The following is an 11,517-nucleotide window of genomic DNA, read 5'->3' on the forward strand; positions in this document are numbered from 1 at the left end:
TGGATATCCCCTCGCACAGCGAAGAGCTGTGGACACCGTTGCTCGCGGATCTGGCCCCAGCCAGGCAGGAGGAGGCTGAGGAGCCAAAGCGGGGCAGGAAACCGTTAGCTAGTGATTTTAATCTCAGGAAACATGTCTTTCCAAAGTTTAGGGGACAAGGCTGAGGATACTAGCAATTCCATCTAATGTGGATTGCAAACCATCCTGGATTAGGAATGTGCGCAAAAAAAAGAAAAAGAAAAGAACCAATACATATTCAAGGAGCTACATCTTCTCTTGGGTGTGTATTTCCATTATACATTTCCTTGTCTCAAGAATGAAACCGTGTAATGAATCACATACATTTTCACTGATCTTGTAGGATAAGCTATTATAACCCTGTCAAAGGAATTGGCATGGGTCTAAGGCATGGTGACAGTGGCCAAGAGGAGGGATCAGTAAAAAGATTGTTGGCAGGGCATCCGTTGCGACACCCGCAGAGTTCAGGTTTGCATATTAAGCATGCAGAAGTCGGTTGACAGCTCGAGATTTTGGAGGCAAGGGGAGACCAATGGTGTCCCGGCTCCACTGGGAATGGCTTCAGATAGCCGGGAATGATCACCTGCTTCAGCACCACCTCGTGGATAGTACCAGGGCCGCGGAGCACACCTGGGGAATGGAGAAGCAGGTTAGTGAGGACGAAGGGGCAAGATGAGTCCGTTCGGTGGTTTTTGCTCACTCACGGTAGTAATACTTTTCTTTAGAAATAGCTCCATCTTGAAGGTGATTTGTTTCCTATATTCTACAAATATAAATCAGCTTTTTGTTTTGTTTTGTTTTTTAAAAGGAGCAAAACCTGGTCATCTAAAAAAAATAAATCAGCTTTAATTCTCATTTCAGGATGGTCTGCAATATTCCCCACACTACTCTTTGAAGGTTATTAAATTCTGTAGAGCTGAAGAATTGGGTATGGCCATTTGTTTGCCTGACATTGGATACATTTGCCCACCACACCACAGTTACTAACATTGCTGTTATTTTCCTTCTAAATATACTGATATATATCCATATATATATTAATTTGTTTAAAAAAGTGAAAATGAAAGTGTTAGTCCCTCAGTCATCTCTGACTGTGGTCCCACGGACAGAGGAGCCTGGAGGGCAAGAATACTGGAGTGGGTAGCCATTCCCTTTTCTAGGGGATCTTCCCCTCCCAGGAGTTGAACCAGGATCTGCTGTATTGCAGGCAGATTCTTTACCATCTGAGGAACCAGGGAACCCATATGCCTCTCATATGTAGTGTATTTTGGTTCCCTAAGAAGATTTTGGCACAGGATCTTTGCCTCTTCGGATTTCCCAATAGTGTCTACCATACTGTCTTTGGCAAAAGGACTCTTCAGGTTTTTGCTAATTTAACCAACTTGTTCAGACTTCACTAGAAGGGGGTAAGTAATGCTGGAGGAAATGGCTTGAAAATGTTCCTGGCAGCAGAAGCAGCTGGTGCAGTGATTAAGCCCAGAATCACAAAAATCAGACTTGATAAAATCCACACTCAACCACTTTGCTAGTTGTGTAACCTTGTGTAAGTTTCACTACCTCTTGGAAATGGTTTTCTCATCTGTAAAATACGGGAGGGGGAAGTAGATGCTATCTCTTTGATATGGTTGTCATGAGGATCAAATGAGATAATGCACATTCTAGTGCTGAATCTAATATTAACAACTGTTATTAGGTGGACATGCAAATAGTCACTATTTGGGCTTCCTGGGTAGCTTGAACAGTAAAGAATCTGTCTGCAATGCTGGAGACCCTGGTTCGATCCCTGGTTCGGGGAGATCCCCTGAAGAAAGGTATGGCAAACCACTCCAGTATGCTAGCTTGGAGAATTCCACGGTCAGATGAGCCTGGTGGGCTACAGTCCTTGGGGTTGCAAAGAGTCAGACAAGACTGAGGAACTAACACACACACAAGGATGCTCACCGTCTCTAGTAGAAGAGTCAGAAGAATGCAGATTGAATCAGTAATATCAAACCATTTGGCCTATCAGTAGGAACAAACTTAAAAGGCTTTTGAATTCAGTGTTGGTAAAGATGTGGGGAAATCAGGCCTCCTATTAGTAATCTGCTAGTAAAGTGATGCTCAAAATTCTCCAAGCCAGGCTTCAGCAATACGTGAACCATGAACTCCCTGATGTTCAAGCTGGTTTTAGAAAAGGCAGAGGAACCAGAGATCAAATTGCCAACATCTGCTGGATCAAGGAAAAAGCAAGAGAGTTCCAGAAAAACATCTATTTCTGCTTTATTGACTAGGCCAAAGCCTTTGACTGTGTGGATCACAATAAACTGTGGAAAATTCTGAAAGAGATGGGAATACCAGACCACCTAACCTGCCTCTTGAGAAATCTGTATGCAGGTCAGGAAGCAACAGTTAAAACTGGACATGGAACAACAGACTGGTTCCAAATAGGAAAAGGAGTACGTCAAGGCTGTATATTGTCACCCTGCTTATTTAACTTATATGCAGAGTACATCATGAGAAACGCTGGACTGGAAGAAGCACAAGCTGGAATCAGGATTTCCGGGAGAAATATCAATAACCTCAGATATGCAGATGACACCACCCTTATGGCAGTAAGTGAAGAGGAGCTAAAAAGCCTCTTGATGAAAGTGAAAGAGGAGAGCGAAAAAGTGGCTTAAAGCTCAACATTCAGAAAATGAAGATCATGGCATCTGGTCCCATCACTTCATGGGAAATAGATGGGGAAACAGTAGAAACAGTGTCAGACTTTATTTTTTTGGTCTCCAAAATCACTGCAGATGGTGACAGCAGCCATGAAATTAAAAGACGTTTACTCCTTGGAAGAAAAGTTATGACCAACCTAGATAGCATAGTCAAAAGCGCATTACTTTGCCGACTAAGGTCCGTCTAGTCAAGTCTATGGTTTTTCCTGTGGTCATGTATGGATGTGAGAGTCGGACTGTGAAGAAAGCTGAGTGCCGAAGAATTGATGCTTTTGAACTGTGGTGTTGGAGAAGAGTCTTGAGAGTCCCTTGGACTGCAAGGAGATCCAACCAGTCCATTCTGAAGGAAATCAACCCTGGGATTTCTTTGGAAGGAATGATGCTAAAGCTGAAGCTCCAGTACTTTGGCCACCTCATGCAAAGAGTTGACTCATTGGAAAAGACTCTGATGCTAGGAGGTATTGGGGGCAGGAGAAGAAGGGGACAACCGAGGATGAGATGGCTGCATGGCATCACGGACTCGATGGATGTAAGTCTGAATGAACTCCAGGAGATGGTGATGGACAGGGAGGCTTGGCGTGCTGCGATTCATGGGGTTGCAAAGAGTTGGACACGACTGAGCGATTGAACTGAACTGAACTGAGTAGTAATCTGATGAATTTATTCCAACTTTATTAAGCCATATATATGTATATATAGAGTTAGAAATCCTACTTTAAAAACCTATCCTTCAGAAGAAATAAAGGTATCATTGTATATAATTGGATATATGTAATTGTTGTTGTTGTGTTATGGGTGCTTATTGCAGCTCTGATTGTGAAAATCCAAACCAAGCATAAATTGAATGTTAACCAATGAATAAATGGCTGAAAAGCTTCTCATATATCCATACTATAGAATTTATGCCACTGTTAAAATAATAAATTTCTTGTTGTATTGGCAAACATATGTTTAAAACTATTAATGATAAAGATGGGGCAGCTACACAGTGGCAAACTGTGGAAGCCTAAGGGCCTGCATTTTTATCTAGGGCTTCCCAGGTGGCACTAGTGGTAAAGAATCCTCCTGCAATGCAGAAGACACAGGAGACAGAGGAGATGTAGGTTCAATCCCTGGGTCAGGAAGATCCCCTGGAGAAGGAAATGGCAACCCATTCCAGGATTCTTGCCTGGAAAATCCCATGGACAGAGGAGCCTGGTGGGCTACAGTCCATGGGCTTGCAAAGAGTTGGATACAACTGAGTGACTAAGCTAAGTTCTCTGTTGTATCCCCAGAATGCACAGAACAGTGCCTGGCTCATTGTAGGTACTCTGTAAGTATTTGTTGAATTGAATTTCTGTCTTATTTTAAACATGTCCTTATATGTTTTTTCCATATCTTTAAAAGTAATTATATCCATATGATTTATGTAGAATAATAAAGAGGAAAAATATAATTTCAAATAACATCTATAGTATGATAGTATTTAAAAACACTAAAAACACAAATAAATTTATATATGCTTTTATTAGCATATTAAAAAATTAGAGGGTATACAGCAAACTTAATGTTAGTTACTTTGGTGGATGGGGCTGGGAAAAAGATGATAACTTTCTGGAACTCTTTGAAAGTCTTTTTAAAATTTCACTTTTTTTCTCAACTTTTTGTTCAACAGCCCCACAGTCTCTAGCCAGTTTCCACCTAGGTATTGAAGAGGGTGTTGAACATGGAGTAAGAGTACTTCAGTTTGAATCCTGGCTCAGTCACTAATTGGTTTCTTTTACACAAGGCACTTCAATCTTTGCATTTCATTTTTCATTTTTTGCAAAATGGGAATTAAAACACTTCCTTCCGCATGTCATGAAAATTAAATGAGAAAAGGGAAAGCATTTGAAAAAATAAATTACTTTCCAAATATGAGATGTTACAAATGCTGGGCAACTTGCATTAGGAATAACATCTGTGGAACAATAAAATGCAACTTCTTAAGATAGAATTAATAAGTGTCAAAGTAATAGGAAAATTTCTTGTCATTGAGATAAATTTTCAAAGAAGGTGGGAATGGAGTTTAATGGATGTGTTTGTATCTCAGTTTTGCTGATTACAAGCTGGCTGACTTTGAACAAACTAAGATATTTAGCCTATCAGAAACCCCTTATTTTTAAAAATCATTTGTTCAATGATAGAATCAAGTGAGAATATATAAAACCCACAAGAGTATCAGTCATGTGTAGAAACTCAATAAATTATAGCTATTTCTTTTTGTCTGAAACACAACTATAGTTTTAAGTTGTCTAGTATTATTACCTCAAACTGATGACCTTAAATGTTGTTTATCAACAAGGCAATCATTATTACTTTTTTTTTTTTTTTTGGAAACTGATAAACAGGAGCCTGTTGGGCTATGGTCCATGGGGTCGCAAAGAGTCAAACACTACTTAGCGACTAAACAACAACAATAACTAAACTAAACAAAAACAAATATAGTTCTGTGGCATTAAACACATTCATGGTTCGTGTAACCATCACCCACATCCATCTCCAGAATGTTTTCATCGTCCCCAGTTCAAACTTTCTTACTCTGTGAATGCACAGAACAGTGGCAAAATGTCTGGCTGTAACACAGTATTATAGGTTGTATCTGATTGGTAAGAGTTTTAGTGCTGGGCATATTTTACTTACTAATAGATGTCTTTTAGCATGCAGCTGTTGTGGCAATTTTAATATTTTTTGTCACAAACATAATACTATCTTTTCAAATTCACTGTAGCTGAGAACAACATGATGCACCAGCAGATAATTATATTTATACACTCTTACACAATTCTCTACTTTTTTGTTTTTAATATGCGTTGTGTTTCTTATTCTTTTATTTATATCACAATACAACACCTGAATTAGTTGGGATTCATTAGCAAGCAGTTGCAAGTAAAGTAACTCTGCTCTAACCACTTTAGGGAAAGCTGGGTATATTATGTAACAAAATGAGTGGATGAAGCCATGTGTAGCAGAGGGGGAGGTTCAGGTGAACCTTGGGAATCACTGGAACTAGAATTTTTAAAACTGAATGCTTGGAGAGGGAATCATTTCCCCGAATAAAGGGTGCGGTTTCCCAAAGAAGGACCAGTGAAAGTACTGCACAGGCTTCTCACTGTAGCGCCTTCTTCTGTTGCAGAGCACAGGCTCTAGGGTGCAATGGCCCAGTAGTTGCCATGGGCTTAGTTGCCTCAGCCACCCCCCACCCCCTGCAATGTGTGATCTTCCCAGACCAGGGATCGAACCATGTCCCCTGCATTGGCAGGTGGATTCTTAACCACTGAACCTCCAGGGAAGCCCTCTTAAAGACCTCTTGATGTTTGTTCTGAATTTAGAGTTCTCTGATTAATTAAGAAACACGTCGAACAAGGGAAGTTAGAACAACTGGGTATTTCCCACTTCCCACCCCTTGTCTCTCGTTGCCTCCTGCACACATGTGCCCACATGCTCAGGACTAACAAACCCCTTTACAATGAAACAGAATGCACAATCCCAATCACTTTCTAAATGTACAGAAGGTGTTTATGAACATTCCACTGCGCTGAAACCACAAAATACAAAAAGATGATTTCCTGCTAATGACGACGGGCCTGGCTCCAAGCTTCTGTCAGGATCATGTGATTGACTTGGCAGAGTGAGTGTTATTTTCTTGCTTTGCCTGCCTTATGTTTTACAAAATGTCATCTTGAACAATCACAGGACCTTTAATACTGACAAGTAAGAAGCAATAAACAGTGGAATAGATTGTGCATTATAAAGGAAAATCAGGTGACTGGTCAAAAAATAAAGCACAGTTCTCAAAGACAAAATTTATTGTGTGCAAAGATACTGAAAAGGGTGATTGAGGAGAGCTGGGCATTTATATAGCAGGTTAAGAAGCAGTGACTAAATTTCTTATTTTTTCTTAAGAGAGAAGGATACTTTAAACCACAAGATTCAGAAAATCTGACCAGTGTTTTATGGAAATAATATGTAGGAACATTTCCCCCCTCTTCTTTTACTAGTTCCGCATGTAACACACAGACTTTCCAAAGGCTGGAGTTAAGGCTTGGTTTCAGGGAGTGTCTTAGTACAGCAAGGTTCGTAGACTGGGCACCCACTCAAGCTGTTGGGTTTGAGTCAGAGCAGAGTGTTCTTGAGAGCAGCGATATGTGAAGGGTTAGTGTTAGGAGCCCAACAGACCTTGGTCAAATATAGGTGCTGTATTAATTTATGAATCATGAAAAATTACCCACAAGCTTAGCAGCTACAAAGAATACACAGGTTTTGTGTGTGTGTTTGTTTTTTCGGCTGTGCTGATCTTCATTGTGGGTTTTTCTCTAGTTGCAGCAAGCGGGGGCTTCTGGTTACAGTGGCTTCTCTTGTTGCAGACCACAGGCTCTAGAGTGCATGGGGTCTAGTGGTGAGGTCTTCCGGGCTCTAGAGCAAGGCTTAGTAGTTGTGGTGCACTGGCTTAGTTGCTCTGCGGCAGGTGGGGTCTTCCCAGACCAGGGATCAAACCTGTGTCTCCTGCTTTGGCAGATGGATTCTTTACCACTGAGCCACCAGAAGCCCAATACACAGTTTTACAGTTTCTGTGATGTTAGAATTCTAGGAGAGTTAGTGGGGTGATTTTATTGCAGAATCTCCCATGAGGTTGTATGCAAGCTGTTAGCCAAGGCTGCAGTCATCTAAAGGCTCGACTGGAAGAGAAAGATCGGCCTCCAAGCTTATTCTCATGCGTGTTGTCAGGAGGCCTCGGTTCATCTCTGAATGCTGGGTAGTGGCTTTGGCTCCTTGCCTTGTGGGCCTCACCACACAACATGGCAGAGACCTGAGAGACAGCATGCATCCAAGACAGAAAAGTATAGTCCTTATAACCGCATCTTAGACATTAGGTAGCATCACTTCTCCCATATGCTACTGTGATATGGGAGGGGACTACACATGGCCCATGAAGTAAGAATGGTTTTACACTTTCAAATGACTGGAAAAAAATTAACTCTTTGTGACCCCATGGACTGTAGCCCACCAGGCTCCTCTGGCCATGGGATTTCCCAGGCAAGAATACTGGAGTGGGTTGCCATTTCCTGCTCCAGGGGATCTTCCTGATCCAGGAATGGGAACACACATCTCCTGTGTCTCCTACTTTGGCAGACCGATTCTTAACCACTGAACCACCTGGGAAGCCCTGCAACTGAGACTGTATAGTCTGCAAATTCTAAAAGACTTACCATCTGACTCTTTATATAAAAAATTTGCCAACCCCTGGTTTCAAAGGACACTTAAAATAATGTCCTTGTTACTCATAATGGTAAAAGAATATGAAGAACTTTTAAATTGATAATACAGTATATCTTATGGATGAGTATTTGTGTCATGATATAGGGGTAGTACATTAATCTTATAGACATTCTGATATTGCTATGCTCATTCGGCACATATCCAATTCAGATATTTAATGGATAGTGTGCTGTATTTTAATAGATAATGGGAGACATTATCAAATACTTTTAGTGTTGGGTGAGACTAAATTCTCCTTATTTGTTGTATTTAACAGCTATTTAATCTTTAGTTTTAAAATAATCTTTAAATTGTCATATATTTCATATAAATTGTTAACTTTTTAAATATATGTGTTACATAAAAATCAGAATGTAATATCAAAATTGGAATATAATATCAAAATCAGAATAAAAGGAAAAGCAAAACAAAGAAAAATGTCTACAGTTTTACTTACCCTGTGGAATATAATCACTGTATAATTTTAGTGTATATATTTATATATTAGACAGCAAAGAAATTGTAGAATTTCCTAGAGCTTTTAGTTTGATACAGGGCACTTTGCATATCCAAAAATATAACATAGTATGCAATGTTTCCCAAATGTGGTTGACTGCCAAAACTCTTTCCTCAAAATTAATATTAATATCACCAAGTACACTAGCATTCTATAAATGAATGTGCCCATAAGTATTACAAAGTACTGCTTTAGATGCACATCTGAGGATATTGCCTTTCATTTCTCATTTGTTGAGGGTGTAGAATAGGCTCAGATCACCGAATAGTTTTTAAAATAAATAGAATCAACTTTTATTTTGCTTTAATTAAGTGTAATATGGGCTTCCCAGGTGGCGCTAGTGGTAAAGAACCTGCCTGCTGATGCAGGAGACATAACAGACGTGGGTTTGATCCTGGGGTCGGGAAGATCCCCTGGAGGAGGGCATGGCAACCCACTTCAGAATTCTTGCCTGGAGAATCCCATAGACAGAGGACCAGGTAAGCTACAGTCCATGAGGTCATAAAGAGTTGGACACAACTGAAGCAACTTAGCATGCATATGTGTAATGTACTTATGGGGACTACACCCTCCAGCCCAGTGTGGACTTTCTCTTCTCACTTCTCTCATCACCCAGTTGTCTTTCGCAGGATAAAGGGTAGGAGGGGCCTGGAGGAAGCAGAAAACCACAGTCCTCAGTCACTGATATCCGCTCAAGAAACCCGCCAGAATGAGAGTCAGCCCGGGGTTTCTCACAAGCAGTGGTGGTAGGTGTGGGGCAACATAAATTCATGAACTTGGCTGTGACCCCACAGAAAGGAGGAAAAACAGGTGGTTTGAAAACACTCCTTTTTATCCAGTTCACTTTGGTGGGAACAGAAGCACCCCACCCTCATTTGCACTGGCTCTTAGTCCCTGCCTGATTCCCTGCAGTCTTAGTGGGACTGCCTAACACAGTGCTCTGTGCTGGCTGACAGGCAGTTTGGAGATGAGTCCTAGGGAGACTGTCTGTGATTTCCATTTTCTGAAGACTGCCATGGTTCCTGTGCATTCTGAGGCCTGAGTGTTCCACTTGAACTCTGGGCACTTACCAGATCCTTCTAATAAATACCTTTTATTGTTTAAATAACTGAATGGTAGCAGAATTTGCCACCCCCAAATATGACACTTTGGCATAATGATTAACTTGAGCTGAAGACATCTGAGAAGAGCAGATACAAGAAAAGCTCTCTGTCCTCCCCCGTTTGCCTAAGTGCAGGATGTAAATTCATAAATATGTACCCCTACTCCTCTCTATCAGGAAGGTCAGAAGTTAATCACCGAGGCCATTCTAGACCCGTATCAGCCCAGAGAAGGCACCAGAGGTACCTCCATACCGAACCTGGCTGAAATGAACTCTTATCCATCATTCATTTCCCCATCTGTTTGCCTTCTTGTAATCTGTTGCCCCCAGAAACTAAAAGTCATTTTATCTTGTCACTTTTCTACAAAATTATTGTTCTTTGCTAAGATATTTTATAATCTTACCGGGTTCTCCCATGTCTGTGATGTACTTGTTAATATGCCTTTGTTTGTTTTCCCTTGTTAACTTCTCTTTTGTCAGTCTAATTTGCAGGGTCCCAGCCAGGGAACCTAAGTGGGTAGAAGAAAAAGAAAAATTCCTTCCCCTGCATAAGTCCAAGTCAGTTTTTCCCTCTGGCCGTCAAATAATAACAATAAAGTTGGGTGGGGGTAGGGATGGTATAACCAGAAAATCTACAGTAAGGTTTCGAAAGTAACAACTGTTTTTTGTTTTTCATTTTCTGTGTCTATATTCTCTACAGTGAATAATGAATATGTGTTACTCTTATGACTTAATATGAATCAAGCCACTTCTAATACAAGCAGGATCAGAGACAGAGATGGGCCAGGCACCCAAGTGAGCTTAGTTTAGATCTGACTTTTTTGGGAGTTAAGGAAAATGAGTTGAGACAGGAGACATATGGGTTATTTAGTCTGATAAAAAGAAGCAAACATATTTTTCTAACAAGGCAAAGTTTTTCCTGGCACTGAATTTGAGGCGAAATTTTGTATGTGTGGGTTCCTGTTTAAGGTACTCTGAGTAATTTAATAGATATCTTAAAATGTGTTTTTGTAAAAGACAGAATGTTCTTCAAATGAATTTTTATATTAGTATGCTGTAAAAACTATGAGACTTATATTACTTACGTCTTAATATAGTGAAGACATTTCTGCAAGAGACCAAAATAAGATCAAGGTAAACTTCATTCTCCAGATATGATCAAATGTAAGTAATAGACCCTGACTCTCACTCTCACCTACCTCAGAGCCAAATTCAGAATTTCATTGCTTTTTTCAAAGTTGATGTGAATTCACATTGTTGTAAAACATAGACGTATTTGTAGTTGGTTTATGAGTCACATCTCTCACCAAACAGCAAAAGCTTAAATCAGACTCATCCTGTAGAGTTTGTTTCTCTTTCCAGTTACCCCTTTTTTCTTCTTCTCTTCCTCAAATTACTACAGATCCTCTCTGTTTTCCAGGTTTAGCTTTTTTCCTCTGCTGAGGACAATCCAGCACTTGTCTATTTTATTTAAAAAAAAATTAGCCTAGTTTGGTTAGTCTAATGATTTCTATTTATTGTTCTCAGGCACGACCCTAGTGCCTTACCAACCTATCAAGAAGTGAGACCTGAAAGTCTTCTGCTTTTGACATGGCAGTGGACCAGATAATCTCTTACAAAACACCTAGAATTTACAGAAAACACAATTTTATTATATTGCTTGTGTCACAGCAAATAGAGAACTTTCCAAAGGAAAAAACAACAACTCAATGAATCTCATGCCTCTGAGAAGGCAAATGAAATGACAGTATCTATCCTACAATCCAGAAACTAAGCTGCTAGGTCAGCGACAAGGTGGAGGAAGGATAGAAAGGGAGGGGTGTCTACGACTCCTGATGCTCCAAATATGGATTAGAAATGCTTGCAGGTTTGCAGCAGTCCCAGGCTCCTGGAAGACATGA

This window comes from Capra hircus, chromosome 11 (assembly GCF_001704415.2).
Source record: "Capra hircus breed San Clemente chromosome 11, ASM170441v1, whole genome shotgun sequence".
NCBI lineage: Eukaryota > Metazoa > Chordata > Mammalia > Artiodactyla > Bovidae > Capra > Capra hircus.